Source organism: Hesperophylax consimilis, chromosome 1, assembly GCF_061612785.1.
Source record: "Hesperophylax consimilis isolate HC1 chromosome 1, BYU_Hcon_1.0, whole genome shotgun sequence".
NCBI lineage: Eukaryota > Metazoa > Arthropoda > Insecta > Trichoptera > Limnephilidae > Hesperophylax > Hesperophylax consimilis.
Window position 1 is genome coordinate 15,349,827 of NC_142836.1, and position 24,428 is coordinate 15,374,254.

Consider the following 24,428-nt stretch of genomic DNA (forward strand, 5'->3'; position numbering starts at 1 on the left):
ATTAAAGTAGACCTAATCATTTGTTAACTGGTTCAAAACTAATTTAATTATACGTGGCAACGGGGAATTTAATTACGTCTTAAGACGGTAGCTACCATCTTCCACCCCTACTCAACCCTTGCTGGAGTTACTTACCCTTTCAGATGTTATATGAACAGGTACTTCTGCCTCTTGGTACTGAATTAACGAATTAAGCTTCTACAAGAGCGCTTATGAACTTAACCCCCCACAAAGTTAACTGCTGCTTTACTGACAAAAATAAAAATATATATTTGTATTGATGGAAAAATACAAAAGCACAATGTAATTAATTTTTAACCTCCGAATTCTCAAGGTATTTCCATTAAAAAGAGAAATTATGCCATTTTTTTCAGAAAGTATTTTAAAACATACGTAGGTACCTATAAGTATTTGGCTGGGGGGATGTTATTAAGGCGATGCAGCACGTCGTGTAAAATTTGGAATTGAGCCGCTAACAATAACACTCCTTATGTAGATGGTGATACGGTTTAAATTCCCGCTTAATACCTCCCGCCGGTTTCGATTTATGCAAGAAAAAAACATTACCAAAAAGCAGGTTTTATTTTATTTTACGCAGTTCAGGCACACATATTCAAATGTTTTACGTTTCTAAAGAATTTAATTCGCCACATAATACAATGAAACCATAATTGAAAAAGGGTTCGTGAGTAGAAGATTTTGTATTTAAAAGCAGTTTTAATAAGCGTGATACTTTATTTTTTCTGGGCTTACAAAAAAAATTCTCTACTATTTTTCTTAGGATTTACAAAGATATGTGTTTTACTCAAAGTATTTAATTAATCATCTAAAATATTTCTAAGCGATTAAAAAACACATGACTTTGAATTCTTCGTAGTGCTTCTAATACAACTACCTATGCGAATAAACTCAACGGCGCAGCCTACGGAAAAATAGCAGCCTTAAAATTAGCACACATAAGTGGAGCAAATTTTATCAGCAGTTGCTATGGAGACTTATTTATGATGGATAATTGGTTTTCTTACCCACTCTGCTCGCATTGCAGACTTGGTTTTGCAATCGGCTTAATTCCCTCGTTGGCCTATTTCTGTAAATCATACCACTCATTTCTTAATTTTGTGAACTTTATATTAAGGTTATATGTTGGTATTTTGTATGTGATATCATACAAGATTTTCATCTACCCAACGTCAGTATATCTATGACATCCCCACATGGGGAATGTTGTGATGTTAGATGTTAGGGAAATGAATGAGAAGGATAATTGATAGTTATCAATTGACTATACATATTGGGTTACTAAACATTACTAAAGTTATTTCAAGCAACATTTATATTCATAATGGTGGTACCTCACTAGCCCTATTTGAGGTAGGTACATTAGGTTATACGCGAGAGTATGTCTCTGTTGTATCCTTCCGATTTTCTCATTGGAATGCTAAGACTAGATCGTCTAGACTCACACCTTTAGGATCAAAATTGCACTACTTTTTGTAACACACAAGCTTATTACGCGATTAGAAAATATTACGCTTTATGTACCAGATAAATTCACCAGAGCTAGGCAGCACAAGCATCACTATAATCTTAAACAAAAATTGTTCTGTGGTAAACATTTTTCAGTTAAAATTCAGTGATTTAAAAATAGCAAAATGATATAATTTGTTAATTTTGTGAAATGTAATTGGATTCATTGTTTTCAGAATAAATAAATTTAAAAAAATTAAGTTAAATGTGTAGGTACATCTACCAATGCTGGGTTTTGATCCCGCTAGCACTGGTCCCAAAGCTAAAAAACTAACTATTCTTCAAAGAGGTCATCAGCAGTAATTGCCACTATATTTATTATTGATGAAAAAGCTCAGATTATTGGACGATTTTATAAAGTGTGAGCTGAAAATTCAGGAGAATAGAGTAAGTAGACTAGTACAGAATACTGCAAAACGATGTTTTCTTCGTAGAATTTTCTTTGCAGGTAAATTCAAAGTACCTATAAATAAACAATAAATAACACATGTTAACGTCACTACTGATTGCTGTTACCGTTAAAGGTACACGCAAACCTCAACTAACCAGGGCATAAATAAGTAAGCAAAACATCGGAATAAATGAGCATAGTATTTTTGTTCAGTTTTTGCCGTACTGTGAATATGAATCTGAAATTATTGCTTGTTTATGTATATATCTTTACATTCTTAACTGTTATTATTTGCAAAAGTGAAATAATAATTTTAAATACGCATTACACATCACATACCCTACCTACTGAAAAGCTTTCAGAATTTTTTATCGCACAACTAGTAGTTACCCCCTAGCTCCGTGGCTCAGTCCCAGATCACTATTTATATAGATTAACCTTTTTAATTTTGGTACAATATTTTTTTATGTTTCATAGTCATCCAGTAATGTTGGCATCACTGGGTGGTTTACCCGTACTGAGGATTTTTATCAATATATTGAGAGTTAGGAAACAAATTATAGGGTGTCTTCTCTCATTTATTATATTATATTGTGAAAATATAGAAAAATATATTGACAAATTGATATTTCAAAGCTGCTTTTTTGATGACTAATGTTGGAACACTTTGTTGAAGAATAATGGGCATAAGAAGCTAATCATATTTATGGAGCCAGAGTTCACCGTTCGTGAGTTTCTAGTTACACATACAAAATAAAAACGCATACATAGGTACATATATATAAACAATTTTTTTTTTCAAACTAGTTTTTTCACCATTTATTTATTTTAAATACATAACATGTAAAACATTATATTTTAAAATATTGTTACAATAATACAAAGTAAATGGCATAAGAACAAAATATTTAATAAAATGTTTTTTAGTATTTCTACACCGATGAAGAGAACTAGCTCTTAAAAGTAATATAAAATATTGTATAATACAGGATGTGGTTATATTATAAAACGAATACAGAATATTTTTTTTACGTGATAATAATCATGTTACACATTTTTTTATCAAATGCTCGTAAAGTCAGTAAGTCTAGGTAAATAACGTTTTAAGATAATTTTTTCAGAAATTTTCAGGAAGAGCTCTTGTTGTTTTTTTGCTCTCTTGCGCAAAAAATAAGAATGTTTTACAAAAAAATAATAGATTCGAAAGAGTACAGAAAAAAGAAGAAGAGAAAAAATGGAAACCTAATATACTTATTGAGAAATATGATTAGATACTCGTATATAACATTACTCAGCACGAAGTAGTAAGTTACGACAAGAATCCGTCGAACTATATTAGATACCTACACGTTTCATATTATTTATCATTTCTTACAATAACTCTACACAATAGACCATGAGGGCCTATGTCGTCTTTGAGGATGTTGTGTGGGGGGTATTTTTAGGAGAGGAAAGGGGGAAGGTTAGAGGAATAGGAAGAATGCTTTCGCTTGGGGTAAGACTGTTAAATCTTTGCCACATTTCCAGGATACTCGATAGAGTAACTTAATCCTTCATTATATACACTGTTTTAATTACAACTTGAATAACTCCCACCAAATCATTACACATCTTTCTATCTAGATAATATTACTAAGAGCACTCCCTTATGTCACCAATCTTACATCCTCCAGAAACAATCCAGGTGGCCACGTGTGTCATTTTTACAAGCAGTTCGAGTGGCGCATAATTCATCTCTCACGTTTCATTTTGATTAAATCTTTACGGGAGATCAAGAAGAGCGGGTTACCCATTTAGAATATTCAAATATAACTGCTTGTTTGGAGATAATGAGATTGGGTGCGGCAGAGGCAATGCCGACTCCGGCTGCCATTCAAGCGTGACTGAGCGGAGCTAGCCGGGCAGGTCCATTCATTAGCTTTATCAGGACCATAAAAATATCACACCGGTAATTAAAATTCTATTGCCCCGTGTAAAACGGCTTGTGGAGTCCACTAATATTGTGGAGTTGAAGGCTGCCGGAGCTTTTCATTCATGATTTTGTCGTCATGTCCGATTTCGCGTGATTTTAATGCCGGTTATTCGGACGGCAAACTGTTTGTAAGCGGATTTTTATCAGATTGAACGTTAGCATTGATGAGTTTGATTATTTTATCGTATTTTATTAGTAAAAAATCATTTCACGACTAAGCGTGGGTAGCTAGGTTCAACGGGAAATACTAAATACTAATTTTAGTATCCGGCTTCGCCCAAGATTTAAACATCTGTTTTAAAACGTATCTTCTAATTAAACAATTTTGATTATACTACAATGCCACCGTGTCTTGTTTTGCATAAAGGTACATTTATAATTTCAAGGAAAACTACTAAGTTTACTTAAACAAAAAGACGTGGCAAATTGAAAATAGTTATGTTGACCTAGAAATTTCAGGCTGGCAAAACTCTGCCAAATCAATGTTGGCAGAAACACTCTTCGAGATCTTACATTACACCGACAGTTGTCTGCATTAAATATCAGATTATTGATATTAAAGTAGTTGGCAGATATCTTCAACATTTACATATTTGATATACAGTAAAGACATAAATATAAACAAAACTAAATTATTTCCTTGACATACAATGCTCAAATTATCTAAAATATGGCTAGACTGATCAAATATAATTAAATGTGCGCAGGCAATATTTTGACTGACATATTTAGTCTAGTCAATCTATTTTAAGCATCGCTTAATCTAAATCAATCTTAACATAAATTGCATAGGGTTTATTTATTTATTTATGGTGCATAAATGCATTTAACCATACCTCAACTAATCGGGGAGCTATTCTGGTCGGCGTTGGGTGCATTGTGTCTCAAAATGTCTGTAATGTGTTATGTAGGTTTATATCGTACGTGAATGAGTTCGAACTAAGTAAATATATTCTTAAATGAATCACTAGTTAACTGTTAAATAAAACGTATAAATACAAAAGTTTGGTAATGCATTTTCGTTGGGATTGTAGTATCCACATTGTACTCGACAGCGAAGCTCAAATGCATCAAAGAAAATGGTATTTTTGCTTCGAATAAATTTTTGAATTCACTACTGCTAGCTTGTGACATTTTGTGGGTTACTTACAATAATCCAATCCGAACCTATGCGGGCGCAATTGGAGCAGTCAGATAATACCTAACATCTAACGGTCCTAACACATCGCCCTTGAGATTAATTTTCATGTAAACGGCGCTAGACAAAAATACGAATCATACGAATATTACTGATTACAGTGATGACTGTTGATGTACCAATATTCTACTCGCGCCAGTCGCTGTTTGGCTCAGAGCCGGCCCTGATAATAACATTGGTTAATTTGTTTTATTCATGAGTGTGTTAACCAAACTTTTGATTAGAAGGAAAAAGCAAACTATTTTTTATTTTCCACGATTATGTTCCTACAGTAAAATGAGTGATGCGAACTTTTAAGAATTTCCACTGCATGACATACGTTCTCAGAGACATGAAAACAGAAGAAATGTCACTAAATCACTTAATTTTTCTAAACATTGCTTTCGTTCCACCCGAAATAGGAAAAAAAATGAAAATAAGCAAAACATAAAAAATTTCGTTCGTTTTTACTACCCTCCGTTGATTCAGACCTCTATATTTAGGCAAAGAACACGTAAGTCACTAATAAAACCACTAATTTGGCACCTTGCGCTAATGTTCACAGGGAATTCGCGTAATGGCTATCTCAGCCATTGCACTGGGCAATATCAGTGCATTAGGAAGAAGCTGCACCTACCAAGACACGGGCATGTATCCGGGCTGCAGGGTGGAAATTAGACATTCAATTCATATCCGCTTTTCTGAGGACGTTGTCTCGATGTCATCTTCTAGCGAAGTGCCCAGTCCAGATCTCCGGCAGTCCTGAAATTTTCTCTGTCTTGAGAGGTGTGCGGCATCGCATTGTTTATTGCTACAAGCATTTTAATTGTTAATTTATCGCCGGTCCATTGCAATAGATGCAGCCACTGTCACAATGAATTAATGTTTTCTCATTTGGCCCCTCTAAATGAAAGTAGCAAGGGACTTGTTTAATTTATGTTCTTATGTGACGTGTTTGGCGAACGCTTTGCTTTGATACAAACAATTATTTGTTTGTAAAAAGTTGTTACCGACGTAAAAATACGAGAGCTTCAAAACAAAGAAATATTTTAAACATTTTATTTTAAATCAGTGCTTTTATGTGGTGCTAAGTGCCAGGACAGTATTATGACAGGAATTTTCACCAGTTTTCCCAATATTTAATACAAACATTTCATATAAGCGCTGATTTTACCGTTTTTATAAATTTATATATTTAATATTTTAAAAATTAATAATTACAATACCAGGCTTATACCTATATCATGCTAGCTGTATCTACGAGATGTGGGTCCTACCACCGTTTTTCTAAAAACATAGAAGTGGGATTATTTACGTCATATTCCAACAAAATAAATTTTCGTTGATACCTAATGTGTGATATAAGTAGGTGGTAGCCACTTCAAAGTTGTACATTCCCTGAAGATTCCAAGAATGCTTTTTCTAATGTGCATCAAATGTGTTCCTGGCAATGGTCCAGGATGCTCTCGTTTTGTTCTCTGAGCGAATCCTTGTTATTTTGAAAAATGTCTTACCTTGTTAAGCATCTGCCTTCAAGGTCTGGTGCAATATATTGCCATTAACTAAGGCCACTAGTAATGCCACGTCCGAATTTACACACCCATAAACATTAATAAACAAAGATGTTTATTTATTGTAACGATGATACACAAGCAAAAACTAATCTGTGCAGTTGGAATCGTCGCTATTGTAGTAACATTTGCGAAAAGTACCGGTGCGTCCTTTTTCAAAATATTCTAAGTCTGCAGATAAATATTTACATTGCAGCATTACATAATGGTACAATATATATTTTTTCAACTTTTCTTTATTCAGTGACACGGTTATTACAATTATTAGGTATGTTTAGACCACCAAGCTAGGCACATGCCCGTGTTGTGGTGGTAAATTGTTTGATTCTGTTTGAAAATCTTTCATCTTCTATTAGGTAGATAGATATGTATATAAAGAATTGTATTTCTGAAATTAGTGAACATCTTGAAGTGAAATGTCCCTAAACTGCGCTATATAAATTCCATTATTTAAATTAACGGCTGTTTGCTATTACGTTTTAAATTACTGTGTTGCTCTGATGAATATACAATTGTCTGAACTAGAAATAAGATATTAAATATATTTTTATAAACACAATATGAAGTCAAGGTTATGGAAAACAATTTTAATGTTTATTTGAAAAAAATCATTAAAGCGATGTTTCTTAAATAAACATGCTTATTTTTGTAAGTACTTTTACAATATTTTTCTTATCTATTAGTTATTAAAAATAAAACTTTTGTTTTATAAAAATTGCTTTTAAACCTACTTAATGACATAGGAGGGCACCCAAACTTATTCGAGACCCAGATTATAATACATAAACATTAACATCATCTTGTATATAATTTTAATAGCTTCTTTTTCTTTAATTTCATTACTTGTTACTATGTCTCTTATTCTATAGGTACTTTTTTATTCTTTTTAAATTCTACTATATTTCAATCTTTTGATATTATTCTTTCAAATTATTTTAATATATTTCAAATAAACACTAACTCGCACATATAAAATATCAACAGTTAATTTTTGTCTTATTAGGTACTACAATGATTTCGTAAATTGAATTTATATATATATATATATATATATATATATATATATATATATATATATATATATATTTTAAATTGTATACTACATATATTATCTTAAACTATGTACTCCTTTCTTTTAAATTATTTTCTTTTTTTACTTATTTTAATTTCTTCTATATTTCGTATGTTATTTATTATTTTAATGTACTAAAACACTGGTATGTGCCTAGCTTGGTGGTTTTAACATACACAATAATTGTAATAACCGAAAAATCGCTGAAAGAAAAAAAAAAAATAGAAAATCTTTAACTCAAAAAACCTTAAAATGTAGTTAACAACTTTTGGAAGTAACCACATGATCAAATATGATTTAAGATTTTCACGGCTAAAAGTATTTTTGTTATTTGTTTTTGGGGTGTTATGCCGTGTTGCGCTAACTCCTTCTTTAGCCAACGTTTCGGACATCATTGCAGTGTCCATCATAATCACACATCTGCCCTGATGATGGACACTGCAATGTTGTCTGAAACGTTGGCTAAAGAAGGAGTTAGCGCAACACGGCATAACACCCCAAAAACAAATAACACCTTCTTTAAAAGATTTTATATTATTTCGTTTTATTGAAATAATAGGTTTGGGTAAAATATTTTTTCTTAATTATTAACTCCTATATTTTATAATTAAAAACACAAATAAATAAAATAGCTCACATATAATAATAATAAAGTGTTTATTCCGGTATGTGGGGAGGTTAGTGCAGTCCCACACATTCCATATAGAGATAGAACAAAATATACAATCAAAAACAAAAAGATAGAACAGAAAAACAAAGAAAAGAAAACAGAATAAATTGAAAATAAAATAGAATAAAATGATAAAATAATATAAAGTTGAAGTCTTTAGGGAGCCGTGACTATATTAGGCGCTAGTATTTTTCTCCAGCGTGCGTCAATGCTGGAGGATGGAGTGAGGCGGGCTTCCATAGTGAGGATATTTCCAGAGCTTCTTATCCTTTCCCTCATTCCTGCCACCCCCATATATTAGATATTTGCTATTCCTTTTTTTTTTTTTTTAATATTATTCAGATTGGTTAGGGATTTTGCCTCAAATCCAAAATCAGGTTTTGATTCTATATACAAGTACCTAGTACATGAGCTTGTTTTTATTTTATTATTGGCTTGTCACCTGGAACGTATATGTATTCCATATATGCATATAATCACTGCCTACCCTACCGTATTCGCGTAGCAAAAAAACGTAATTAATATTCAAATTTATTCAATTATTGCGAAAAATAAATCTATTATTTCAAAAGTAATGCGCGAAATTCCGCTGCGAATTGCAGCTAAGCGCGCGCCCCACCGACCGCACTACTACGACGCGACGCGGCGTATACGCGGAGTAGATTATTCAATAATGTTTACATTTAGGCTGATTATCATGTAACATTATATGCTTTGTGTGCATTCACGTGATGACGCTTTGTACCAGTTTTTTTTTGTGGAAATAAATTTAATGGTAATCGGTGACATCTGATGGTACCTCTATTAATTTGAATTGATAATTAGTTGACTTTATTCAATATTCTTAGTAGAAAACGTTTGTCATTATTTATTTATCGTAATTTATGGGAAAAAAATATCGAGAATTTAATCATCATATGATTCATATTTTCACCACATGTCACCACTGTTTTATCCTTTGTCACAGTTTGAAAACCCATCTGGCAATATTTTATTCGAGTTTCGTTCAATAATATACGTACCCATCAGACAAACCAGACAAAATCACACATTAAACATCCCTCAATGTAACACTAACTCAAAACAAAATGCTTTTATTCAACGTGCTTCATACAATTTTAATACTTCATACAGTGAATTAGACTTATTTAACTCAGCACCCCACAATTGCAAACCTAAAATCAATAAATAATTATATTATCATTATTATTTTTTATTAATACACATACGTACATGGTACACATTATACAGACTAGATCCATCCCATACCCTTCCTTTCCGCCATCCCATCCCTATAGGCTAATGTAACTTTTTTTCTAACATAAATATTATGTAATGTTAACTAAATAATTAAAATACCTAAGTGAAAACCTATTATTGGTTAAATAACTAACACTTACTACACCATACCTTGTAATAATTATAACTGTTGGTTTTCCAAATAAAATAAAAATAAAAAGTACGTACCTACATTGGCGCGCTTTTACAATCACAACGAAATGGCATGGCACCATTCGTCTCATTTTTAACTATTATTATTTAGTGTGTATGAAAGAGCGAAGACGCTTTTTGACACATTTGCTAATAACAGCTGTTGAACACGAGAAACAATGCCAATGTCAGTGACGGAGTGTGGATTTTTTAATTTTTTTTTGTTTTTAATTGAAAAAAAATGTTACCGGACAGCAAAGTGCCAATAACATTTTTTACTCTAATTGTGCTAAGGAATAGCTGGTTAAAGTTTGTCGGGTACGTGCCGATACACCCTGTATATATATATATTTTATTTTTTTTTACTTAATATATTCATTAATTAACTCTGTGTACGCCACTGCTTTTAATTGATTTTACATGAGTTTGAATTAGATTTTTTTAAATTGTTACATTAGGTCGGTACCTCAATATTTAATCATATGGCGTATCATTTTGATAACCTTCGTTTAAATATTATTTGGTTTGTGTGTTGTTTAGCTTAAGGAAGTAGTGAGGGGAAGGAGATGATAAAGAGAAAGTACTACGCTATTCATATCTGGTATAAAGTTACTTCAAGAAACAAATAGATTCTGAATGGTAGTTCTATCAAAGAGGTAATGAGAGTGCCCATCACTCATTGATTTAAATAAGAGCTAGGTCCTAAATTTTGGATCCAGGATAAATTTATACATGCTTACTAGATAAAAAAATAAAACAAAAAAATAGTTCATTTGCACCTCGTTCCGGAGTGCTTATTATCTAAGTATTACCCTGGTGAGAGACAACAGTTCGAAATTGAAACGATGGCTCTGGACAGTTGTGTTTCTAGCGCGGTATCATATAAAACAAAGTTATTTAGCCATGCTTTTGAAACGTCTTGATTAATTCAATCAGTTAAAACAACAAAAGTCATCACGCAAATGACATATGCCAGGGGAGCCCGCATATAATTCAAAATGTATTCGTCGTTTTAAGTGACATTTCCATAATAATTCATTCCGCTAACTGGTTCATTTAACTTCTTAGGTAGCTGTGTTTACCAAAACAACCCCAGGGAAACCCGATACAAGAAACATATCGCGGGAATAAATCAAACTTGGGGGCGTGAAGTCTGCGGCGGCGCGGCGGCTGGGACGGTTTCCCTCCATTAGATTAGGAGTTCAGCAGCGGACTCTCACATTATCAGAAGGCAAAGGAAAAGTTATGAAACTTCTTTTATTTATTTACAGCCAGACCCATGAAAATTCTCGCGATATTGTGAATGTTGTTTTTAAAAATAAAAGTTTAAAAAAATTATATTTAAATATATATTTTTTTTAATTTACAAAAAAATATTTCTAATGGCGAGAATTGAACCCCGTTCGACTGCTTAGAAGGCAACTATGTTGACCATTACAACGCCAATTATTGTAAGAACGGCGTCATTAATTTTGTGTTCTGAAAATAATAAGAATTAACAATAACACTCCTTATATAGATGGCGATAAGGTGTAAATTCCCGCTCAGCACAAGCCGACTATTTTGATTTATGTGAGAAAAAAACACTGCCAAAAACTGTTTTACTTTTTTTGCGAAATTTAGGCACAAATAATTAAATGTTTTAGAAGAAGCTTAATTTTAGATAACATAAAATAAAACCATAACCAAAAGAGGGTTCGTAAGAAGGAGATTTTGATCATTAAAACGGTGTTTTAGGCCTGTTACGTTATTTTCTTCTAAACATGTAAAAATACTTGCTCGATTGTTTCAAAGGTCAAGGCGTATTTAATCAAAGCATCTAAAATATATATAAGCAATCAAATATTCAAACCAAATATACACGATTTGCATTACTTCGTAGTGGTTCGCCTTAAGGCGAAGCTTAATGCAAAATCACTATTTTGATTAATCTTTATAACGAATTGGTGTACATTATCAATACCAAAAAATAACTTAAGATAAATTGAAAGTTTTCCTAACGTTTCGCTTGAGTAGAATACAAATAAAAAAATAAATTACTCAATAAAAATATAAATGTAAACTACAAAAATATATATGTTTTCAATAGAAATGTACGAACGCGTAAAGGAAAGAGCTTTTTATCTGTGATAGTTTCACTTGATTAACTTTTTTGCTTTCTTATAAAATTATTTACAAAATAAATAAAAACCAGTTTTGTGCTTGAAATCGAACGTTTCTAGACTTCGTTTGTCAAGCGATTTTAATGCCTATTACCTACAATATAAGGTATACCAAGAATATACACATTTTTGGCTTGTAGCTTTCTCTTAAAATGGATTTGTCGGTGGTAGGTATGCGAATATACTAGAGCAAGAAGGACGGATGCGCACTCTGATACCGCCACCGTTCGATATAGGTCTCCATATTGTATGTATTCTTAGCTGTCTTCGGATTTTCCTTTGTATCCATTGATTTGTTAAAGGTATTTTCCTGTTTTTACTAAATTAAAACATCCTTCATACGAATTACATGAATAAGATAACAGTTTTTAACCAAGGTAATTTTCTTCATTTTTAGCGCTTGAATCAATATTCCCACAAATTACAAGGTTCGCCCCTGCACTCTTCTCCGCTCCTGTGACTTGTGAACATAAAATTAGAAGCTTTCTTCTCTTGTGACAACTCACTTCTCACTTCTTTCGCCTGAAGTGATGAAGCGTTTATTATTGGTCTGTCGCCTGACACCATTATGTTAACAATGAACTGAAATATTAATCACTGGGATTCTTGTCAAATTATTGCGCGTTGAATTTTAGTTAGTATTTTTAAATAGCCCACTAAATATTTCATTTGAAACTCTTGATTTTGTACCCGGCTTTGTCATGTCAGTTAAAAATCATATCTCTTAACGTTTTTTTTTTAAATTTTTGATTTTGATTTGACAAAACATATAACCCATGTGAAATTTAGTTGGTAAGCTCAGATAATAACATTAATGTGATAATTTGAGGAGCGTTTTCCTGTCACAATGCGTCACCATATTTGCCACTTGTTCGACTTTTTTTCCTCTAATCGTCTTTTTATATGTTATTTAAACTAATACAGAGTCTTAAACTAATACAGGAATCAACCACAGCAAACCATAACATTGTGGTCCTGCCTCTATGTTTCATAATTGCACAAACAATTGGTTCAAAGTTTGTGGTAATATTATCGCTGGATACGCGGCTCTCAAAATACATATTCCGTTGACAAACACTTCCAAATGAATTTGAATTTTTAAATAAATTGAATGTCAGTTTGGTATTTTCAAAATATTATACTAATCCATTTATGTAGAACTGTTTTGTTACACTTCATATTCTGTTTTATAAAGTACCCACTCGTAGTATTTTTCTAGTAAAGAGAGTGAAGTGATAAAAATATTATTCCGTATATGGATAATCTTATTCAATAGATAGAATTTAGAAATATCAATTTTTAGTAGACTTCTAAGCAATTTTATAAATAATGCTTCATTCGCCGTTGCGCTTCGTGTTCAGACGATAAAACTACAAAAAATTCCATCCACTTTTGATCAGAAATAATGAAATGCACAAACATGTAAATACCATCCTATTATGAAATTCCAACCTACTCTTAAATATCTTCTAATAACACCACCAGTAATATTCTACATGTTTCTTATATTAATTTAACACCGGCTAACTTTTGGCGGTATGAAACGATACAATGAGTTTCAGATACGCGAGCGGGAGGTTATTATGAAAATGAAATAAGTGTGGGTTCACACGATAGCTCGAGTTCTCCGCATTTTGTTTTTAGCTTACACAATGAATTTAATTAAACTTGTTCATTTGTAGTAAGTGGTGTGTAATTGGTCGGATCGCACCGAGTAACGAAGCCGCAGATTTTCCGGAACACTTTACAAAGCCTCGATCATAAATATAGAGTTTTTGTTTTTCTCCCGCAGTTTCTCCCTGGGATCAGATCAGGCTATAATTTTGTCTACTTATTCTAGTAGCACTCATTGTGTCTCATTAAAAATGGTTTATTGCTCGACGCCAGAGATACGGCTGCACGGGGGACATAAGTGTACGGTATTGTGATATCTCTTATGTCATTTTTGTCAACGCTTTGCCTCGCGCTGAATGTAGGCGGTAAAGGGCTTATTGCATAGTTATTTATTGCACAGCTCTTACTAACTTCTAATATCACAAGACATACATTACATACCCATTAGAAATTAATCTTGATAGAAAGAGACAGAGCTATAGACACGTTTCATAAAACAGTGTTCAATTATTTGAAATGTTTAAACTTTATCGTAGTTAATTGTGGATACGAGATTTAATCAGATTCGTTGTCCACAAAAAAAAATTGCAGTAGCTGGATTAATAAAAATATATTCTGTGTAATTACGCTCTTTGTGAGTTGCGAGAATAACAACTGAAGAATTCTTCTCTTGGTCAGGATTTAATTAATTTTAAGACAAATGGTTTTCATTGTAGGCAATACGTTTGTAGATGTAGACAGGAACCATCATCTCTTTAAACAAAACATCTGAAAACAGCTCATTCAAAAAGGCAACATCAAACAAACAAACGGCAACAAAGGAGCCGTGGTTAAATAAATGCTTGAACTTGGAAAGCTCACAGCTTTTAAAAAGCTTGTTAGGACTTAGCCTCTAAGTTGGCGGGGTTGATACCTACAAGCTACAACAGGGGTCTACACAACTTTTTATGTACACGAGAACGAATCAAACGCATTTTTAAAATGTAGTTATGTATCTTCAAATAAGATGATATCTTGAAATTTGAGTTTCATTTCCGTAAGAGCCCAGGGGTTTTCCCTTCTATTTTCATCTTCGTTATCAACAATTGTAGGTACCTAATTTAAAGGAAGTAAATGACACCTATTTTAACGAAATCCGTAAATTACTAATAAGAAAGCATTACAAACGGACATGAATTTTATGATTATTATTTATTTATTTGAACCCATATATTATTATAAGAACAAAACACAAAAGTTAAGTAGATACCTACATAGTATTTATTGAATGAACAATATGAACATGTTGTTAATAAACTGCCCTGATGAAGACTTAGGCGAAACCAGCGGACGAAAAATAATACAATATTAATAGTGATGTTAAAGTGAAGTTTTACATGGGTACATATGCAACAATTCATGGTAGTATGTGTGTATTTAGAATCACAAATTTATTGCTTTTTACCAAAATATAACTTCCAACAAGTAATGATACTTCGGGTCAATAATATGTCAATAGCTTCCTTGGTTATATTTGCCTGCAAGAAAACCGAAAGACAGACGTTTTAGAAAAAATAATATAAAATAGGTACATTAAAAAGGCCGTTGATTCATTTCCAGTAAGCATTTTTCTTGGAGAAAATTTAAAAAAAAAATACAGTGAGTGGCAAGCCTACGCACGACGGAAGTGAAACTTTTAGTATTCTTCTCTCTCTCTTTTCATTTCATTCTCTCTTTTTGTCTGTCTATTGACATATTTATAAGTAGTATGTGATGAAAAAAAAATAATTAAAAGCTATACAAATATGGGATTCGAACCCGGGTCCTGCATAACGAGTGTCGAACGCTCTGCCTCTAGACCGCGAAGAGAGATATTTCGCGCGACGCGGCGTTATCGGCCTTGATTAGTAATTTTAATGATTCATAATAAAAATTAATAATCAAAATTTGTAAGCTATATTTCGACCAAAATATCATAAAGGTACCGTAAAGTAAATTAAATTTAAATTAACAAATTTATATAATTTTTTACTACATTATTACAAATCGTTGATAAAAAAAATTAAAACTTATAAAAATATGGGATTCGAACCCGGGTCCTGCATAACGAGTGTCGAACGCTCTGCCTCTAGACCACGGTTATTACGTATTCGACCAAAATATCATATAGTCAAAATATCTAAAAGTCGCAGCACGAGAGCATTTTATCACTTTAAAAAAAAATATTATTAAAAAAATCACAAAAAAAAAAAAAAAAAAAAGTTATAAAAATATGGGATTCGAACCCGGGTCCTGGATAACGAGTGTCGAACGCTCTGCCTCTAGACCGCGGTTATTACGTATTCGACCAAAATATCATATAGTCAAAATATCTAAAAGTCGCAGCACGAGAGCATTTTATCACTTTAAAAAAATGATTATTAAAAAAATCACAAAAAGAAAAAAAAAATAGTTAAAGCGGGGATCGAACCTCGGTTCTTCACGACGACAATCGAGAGCTTTGCCTCTAGACCGCGAAGCTGAGTTTGGAGAGCGACCGAAAGTAGGTATATAATATTGGCTAGGCTCCTATAGCGAAATGATCACGGTTTTTGATGACGGTCATGAGTTGGTTTTACTCCGGTCCTCGAAATTGCATAACGCGCGTAAAGAAGTTTCACTTCAAAAACTTCTGTATAAAGTTTTTTTAGCACAACCAACGTTTGCGATCAATGTGCTTTGGCTAGGTGGGTATCAGGCAGGGGAAGCTCAAAGCTCGAAGTCAAAGCTCGCGGTGGTAGGTAGTTAGGCAGGTACCCACTAGAGAGAGAGATGTTCCGCAGAGAATGAATGCAGTCGGCTGTGTTCACTTGGTCCGCTCTGCGCTCGCCGAGGGAAATTGAATACGAAACAGGAGCGCTAAAATATTTTCCCATCGGGATTGACTCTTGCCCCCGAATGGGATTTACACGCCTCGTGAATTATGACTTCTCGTTTTTAAGTGAAAGAAGATTTAATTTTCGAGATAGAAAGAAAACATCGTTTGTTACATCACTTCTTTCTGTACAATAAATATCAATGTTTATGCATATTCCGCTTTTTGTATTTTCGCTCAATATACTGCCTTTTTAGAAAGGTACATTACTGTTACCAAAGTAAAGGCAATTCATTATAAAAGCATCGAAATAAATTATTTATTTTTGGAATAATTTAATGAATACCTATTACCTCAAATTGTAATATTTAATTACTCAACACAATATTAGCGACTCTTAAATGAAAATTTGAAAGAGAAAAAGAGACAGTCGCATCTAGGACCTGAGATTGTTCTGTTTCAATTTTTCGTTTTAAGAATCGCTAATATCGTCTTCAATAATTAATTATTTCGGTGCCGTTGTAAACCTCATTGTAATATTAAATAAATGCAAAAGATAATATGGAAATTTATTGACTTTGATTCTTAAAGTAAAAGCTTAAGTAATTCTTAAATTTAATCAGATCTGTGAAAATGACAGAATTTAATGAGGTCTCAATAGTTCAATTGGTAGGGATCCCAGTCCCGGTAATACTAGAGGATCCGGGTTTGTGTCCTGTTGCTTTCGTTACATTTTTATTTTATTTGTTTCATATGAGTCAGTGTGATTACGGCATCCCCAATTGGGGTATGTTACGAGGCTGAAGGTAGTGGGAAAGGGTTGGAGATGGGGAAGGGAAAGAGGAAGGTGGGGGAGTACCTGTCTATTCAGATCACCAAACACGATTAAAGCCATTTCAAGCAATGTTTCAATTCTGAACGGTGGTTGTACACCAGGGTGATTCCACTCTGGAACGTGCCGCAAATAAGCTATATGTTATTTTAAGTGAAAAAATTGTGAAATAACAAAAATTCATCAAAATTTACCTGTGCACGCTGGGATTTGAACCCGTGTTGTTCGTTTTGATAGTCGAGAGCCTTGCAGCTCGAACATGGCAGCCGTCAATTTAATTTTTTTTAAAACAGACTCTTCATAAAAATAACACATTCTTCGCTTTATTTTTGGAAATTATATATTTTCCAGAATTATTGATATTTTATTCTTCAATGATAAGAGATAACAAACGTAGCCATTGAATGATGCCCATAGTATGATTAATAAATAATGTGCTTGTGCAGCCTCTTTCTTTAGTCAACGTTTTGGACAGCGTTGCAGTTTCCAACATCAACATAATTGAACATACACCCATGTATCTAACATAAATATTTCTAACCTGATGATAGACACTGTAACGCTGTCCGAAACGTTGACTAAAGAAGGAGGTTGCCTCGATATTACTTTTGGTCGTGAAAATCTCAAAGAATATCCGAAAGTATGTTCGTCTAATCATGAAATAATATGTATCCTTGTAGATAAACACTAAATCATTTTTCCTTTAAATAATCAATGTTCACTTATCGGTTTAACTTTGCATGTACCAGGTAAAAAACTAATGTAGGATTGGTTTAAGACCGAAGATTTGTGATAGAAAAAACCTAATAATTGTCAGGCAGTTTTGTAAACCATCGTAATATGTACCTAATAGAATAGCAATTCCTTTTTGACACCCCTCACAAAGTCAGCCCACCCGAAGCGTGACTAAATAATTAAGATTCTCAGAAAGCTAAAGATAAAAATAAAATGATCAAACCTGAATATGGATATCATAATGCTAACTAGGTACTGAACTATTACTAGGCGTAAGCTTTTAAATCACTCCCACTCGGCGAATTATGCAAATGATCACCTAAAATATTATTTTATCTCTCATTAAATTCATACCACCGTGAAACCACACATCCGAATTAAATAACACGTCGAGATGTTTTCTGAAAATTTTTATTTGTGCACTAAATTATCTTCCTGGCACGTGCGCTGGACCGTGTAAAATCTAAGACATTGATACGCAATGTCTAAAATTTATGTCTGCTGTAAATTAAATCACTTCCATTGGATAGGTTAGGTTGCGTTCGATTAAGTTGCGATGAAAATTTGTATTTTGTGATATCATAGGTATATCAAAATAAACATTTTTTTCACACCGAGTGACATCACATATTATTCTATATTTTTCCAACAACGAAAACTTGTGATACGAGCAGAAAACTGATAAATCTACATCACATTATTTGTCGATTAGTCGGTTGTGTGGTTTTTGTTTTGAGCTGACATTTTCGATAAATTTGATTTGGAAGTTGGATTTTTTTCTGATCAAATTCAAAATATTCGATCGCTATAGGGTTACTAGGTATCAACTGTTTATTGACTTTTAAAATATTTTCGAAGCATATACCCGGATATAATCTCCAAAGAAATATAGTGTACATATTCCTCCATGCTCCTTACATATATTTCGTAATGGCTACAATATTTTCTTAACCCTTAAATTACCAAGCACATAAAAAAGTTATAAAAAATCTAAATGCTAGGGTAAAACAAAAAAAAATGGCGTCTCTAAGTGATTGAGATTCCTGTTTGGAGATAAACACTAATTACACAAGTATCAACATTTAATAATGACATCTTGTATTTTTTTCACAATTTTAAAACTTCATAACTCTTGATGGAAATGAAATTGTAAACCACTAGAATAAAACAATGAGAATGTGTGCTAATTTCGCACAGCCGAAGTTCACCGTATGATAGTTTTACTGCTTCAGACAAACAATATATTTGTTGTTTTACTGATTTGCTGATACATACATGATATATAAGCGACTAGTTGATGAAATTTAGTTTGAGTCAAATCTAATTTTAGTGATAAAATATTAGACATTCAGAATATATCGAGAACACGTTTTCTTTTCTTAGTAGATATCATGACGTAATGCTACAATATAACTATGTAAGTATCAATATCAGTATTTGTATGAACACGTGTTTCGCCGTCCTCATAAAACATTTGATTTTGACTGATATTTTAAAAACTCATTCAATTCATTCGTTATAGGCATGCAGTCCCATTTTTAACAAAAAACGAATAATTTGACAAGATTTTTAATAAAACAATAGTATTTCTTATGAGTTCCGTGTATCGATGCGTTATCCGCATAATACGTAACACCTCTCACAAGCTTGCTCTTGTCACATCGATAATGTAAGCACATGCCATACGAACTGATGGCGCTGTAAGAATGTGAAAATTTCGCGCATGTAAATGATCCGTGGGCTTCGGAGAAGGAAGGGAGGTCGGGCCACGTCAGGAATGCTGTTCGCAGACTGCTTCACTTTTCCTTCTTGATTATTTGAGCCTAATGCATTTAAAATCGTTATTAAATTACGTAAACACCTACCCAGACATGTTTGTAACTAAATAATAGATTCGATGAGTAGGTAGGTACTTTTTCATATATTAAAAAAAATATATATGTGAAACCGCATAAGAGAGACTATGGTACCCCCAATTGGTGTACGTTGTGAGGCTGAAGTTAGTTGGGAGGAGAAGGAGATGGGGAAGAGGAAGGTGAGGAAGTATCTGACTATTCAGATCTGGTCGCCAAACACGGCCAAAGCCATTGAACGGTAGTTTTAACTGAGAGTATCTTTCACTTACATAAATTTTCTATTTTTTTTTAAAAAATACCGGAGAGGGGCATAATTTTTTTCGAAACCTAATGAAAAAGAGTTTGGATATTTTATTTATTTTAACAGTTATTAATTAAAGAAAAAGTTGTTTTCTACTCTGCCAAGTTTACGTACATAGATTGAAATTTTGACATTTAGAGATATCCCTTTTCCGTATTTTGCCGCTGAAAAGGATTCATTGGCGTTGTTGCGTAATTTAACCGAGATAAAAAGTTGATGCCAACATATATCTGGCAATCAAACATGTCACAGTGACAGTAGCTTTACGTGACAGATCTCGCTGCATTGATTGGTAACTTACTGTCGCAATGTCATGTCATCAAAACACCTATATAAATATGCTGACAGATGAAAATATTTCAGAATATCATTTATGATCAAGTGGTAAAATATGGAACAAAAATAACAGGTGAAGTCGGGTAATAAAGCGATAGGTAGTATTATTATGACAATTAAATCAGGTAATAAATATATAGGTATGTTGTGGTAAAGAACCTGCTGGTTTTCGTGTATTATATTGTTTCCTGCGTTACATGCATATAATAATCAAATCTTGTGGTAGATATATTTTTATGGCGAAATTTCGAGACGACGCTTGACGCGAAAATTAGATTAAATTTCTTCACCAATACAAAACCACATTTACCTTAAAGCTTCGTTTACATTAATTTTCCGGTTCCAGTAACAAAAGACATAACTTAGGACGTAGGTACTAATTAAGTTATTTCTAACTATAGGAAACAAAATATCATCAATGGTCTGTAATAATTGTACACGGAGAAAAATTACTACCGATTTTTTATCAATATACTGTTAAAAATGTGATTATTTTCTAATAAAATATTAGTCATTCAGAATATATCTGAACACGTGTTCAACGCAGGTAGCCTCGTCCGAATAAATATAATGGAAAAGATGCGAAATTATTATTATTTTAAAGAACACGTGTTCCGACTTCCTCATAACTCATAACATATTCGCGCTGTACTGTTATTTTGTTTTGAAATTTGTCAATTCATTCGCATCCTGTGTTTTATCAGGAAAACAAATAATTTGACCAGATTTTTAATAAATTAACAATATTACATATCACAAATTTTTTTTATTAAAAATTTCGACTACAAATCAAAAGGATTTTTGCTACGTAGGCAGTTATAACATGTTCCTAAAAAATTTAGGACCGTAATGGTCTGTTCTTTACCTATTTATAGAATTTACGATTTTATCCGTCAAAATTCATAGGTTTGGTAGGTCAAATTTAACGATATCAAGCTGGTTGATAAATTATAAATAGACATTTAATGAATTATCCCTAGCTAAAGTTTCAGTAGTCATTGAATCACATGTATTTATTTACACTCGCATTTTCAATGACCGCACCATAGAACACGTCAAATGTTAGAGGCAATAGTCACTTGACAAGCTGAAAAAATGCCGATTCAACATTTCGCATCTCACCCGGCAATCTGGGCAGCCATTAAAACAAATGTCTGTTTTATTAATCCCAATTACGACTATCAACATATCCCGTCCGTTTAGCATGTCAGCCGAACAAAGCGATAAGTGGTCTCCTAAGCTTAATCTTCGGCGGATCTAACCAGCTTTTGGTGGACCTTTAGCAAAGCACCTACATTAATTGTACAAGAAATAAATTAGTGCTGTCCCCGCCTTGGTTTGTAGTCTGTAAGACGGTGGGTTTGTGGGACTGTTGGTTGTTGGTCCCTGGCGCGGGGACATATCTCAGACCTTGTGGGAAGCCGGCCAGTGGCCACTGGATGCATGTGGTTGTAAGTTACCTACCTGCTTAAGATGCAATTAACATATCCTAATTTAAATACGCAAGGCTATCGACATCGACTAAAGGCAACTAAAGAAGATTTTTTTCTTGAAACATATAAACCGTTTTAGAAATTAAAGTACGCGTCTGTCAAGTCTCATCTAAAAACAAATGTTATTTTTACTGCTGTTTCTATCAGGTCAAATGTTATTTTTACTACTGTTTCTACAAGGTTTCACTCGAGTTTCAACAACCTATTTATAGGTCATTAGCTCATGTTGGAACTGACGTTGCGAACATCAAATAATTGCATTGACCTCTAATGTTGTTGAAATCCATCCAGAAAATGCTTTTGCAATTGTTATGTTTCCAGTTAATACTTGCTTAATCCGTGTTCTATCCTGAACCCTGCACAGATCTATTTCTAAATCTAAAGGTGGGAAAGGAACGAAGCAACCGCGAATGGCGCGAAACGCCGCGAAAATTCGTGGTTCGACTCGCGCGTTTTTTATCTTGTCATACGCAGCAAAACATCGAAGCGAACTATATATATATATATTTTAAGATTATGAAATACTAGTGCCTCCATAGCGTACAAGTCAATTCAATACTCTTCGAATCCGGAAGTTGTGGGTATGATTTCAGCCGAGCGAAAAAATATATGGATTTAATCGATTCTTAGTAGTTTCTCAAAGAACTTTGTCAGACTGGATAGTAGGATGATGTTGATAGTAATGTTTAATGGAATTTACAATAATAGCTTTACAGCGGATTTGTACGTAACATTGGTAAACAAAATATTATGCAACTTTCCTCAAAATTTTAACTTTATCCTCTTAATAAAATGAAAAACTTAAAACCACGAATGATTTGTGATGCCTATAAAAGTAATCTATAACCACAGAACACGAGATTTAGCCTTATCAATTTTATTAAAATATTTCCTCATTGAAATTTGCTTGAACTAAACGCCGGATAAGCATCTTTACTACCGCAAGCGGTGATTTAATACGTAAACAAAAAATATGCGGAGGCTTAATTTGTTTAATTAATTATTATTCCGATATCGGGATAATATAAACTTGATCTCGGAACTTTTCTAGAGTCGGGGTTGGGGAACGACAGTTTTATTAGACATTTTGGATTTTGGGCCGTTTGCATAAAAAATAATGTTACAAATCAATCTGGAGACTGGAGACCCGTCCAGTAGTGAATCTGGTAGCGGTTGAGGCACCCACATAAATCTGGGCTATCAAACATCACCGGCCGTTTCTCAGGCAACTTCGAAATACCTTTAATATTACCCGGGCCCTTTTATTTTTTGGGGGCGAACAACACGACTCCACTCTGCTTTTATCGGTAAGACGATCGACCTTTCCTTTTGGTAAAGAGCTACCAGCGATAACTTACTGGCGCGCTAGGCACACCTGCGAGTACCGGGATAACTTGCAGCAAACAGATGCATAGACAAAGCTCGTAAACCATGAAAGATACCCGGGAAAGTTAACTATCTACAGGTATATTACATGTTGAAAAATACCGAATGTTTATTCAATAAATCTTGCAAGACTCACCGAAATCTATGACTTTTAAGCCAACTTACAATAAACACTTATCTTTTGAGAGCATGATCCTATTTGAGAGATACCGAGTGAGTCCCAACTGCATCCGAAGCATTTGGAAAATTGCAGCACCAATTTGCGAATTTTGCATAAATGAATGAAAGTGAGCGAATGGTAAGAAGAAACTAAAAACTGAATCTAATAAACTTTAAAATACCACTGATCGACTTCTTCAACATTAGCCGGAAGCATACAAATGATGGTGTCAGGGATCCAATCAGAAGAGTACGAATTGCTTAAATAGACGGCGTACTCTTTTCCGTTTTCCCATAAAAAATTTCGACATACGTTGTTTATACTTTGTGTACTTTTTGTCATTTTTCTATACAATACTATTTTTGATTTAATTATTTTGCCTTTATACTTTTCAAAAAAATTATTTGTAAACGTTTGTTTACAGAAATGATGAACTTTTTCTCAGTTTTCAATGTAATACCATTTTTTTACACTTAAAATTATTGTTAAAGATATTGTAAGATCCCGGTAATACAAGAGATCCTGGGTTCGATTCGTGGTTATCTTTTTATTTTTCTGAGAAAATGCAAAAGATTGGATAACTTAGAAGCTCTTGAAATAAAAAAAATCCCTAAATAATAATGCTAGTATATTGAATAACCAAATTAATTTATCGTTTAGTCCCATTCTAGATATATTTCCAGTAAACCGCTCTGTTATTGCTGGAATTCCCACAAATACCCGTCCCCCTTTGTTAACCTCCCACTCAAATACCTAAATTATATTTTTTGTGTATATATCTGTCAATATTTTGTATCATAGGTTAGTTTTAATATTCTCCTGACGAAGGAAGGGTGCTTCCGAAAACGGTAGAGTACAATTAAAATTAAAGTGGTCTAAAACAAATTTATATCTTTTATTGTAAATTAT

General features: G+C 33.1%; 1 protein-coding gene across 4 annotated transcripts in view; it reads left to right on the forward strand.

The window, feature by feature from the left end:
• The window catches only part of vg (transcription factor vestigial), a 110,552-nt gene that overhangs the window by 51,066 nt on the left and 35,058 nt on the right, over positions 1 to 24,428 (forward strand). The window lies entirely within an intron of this gene.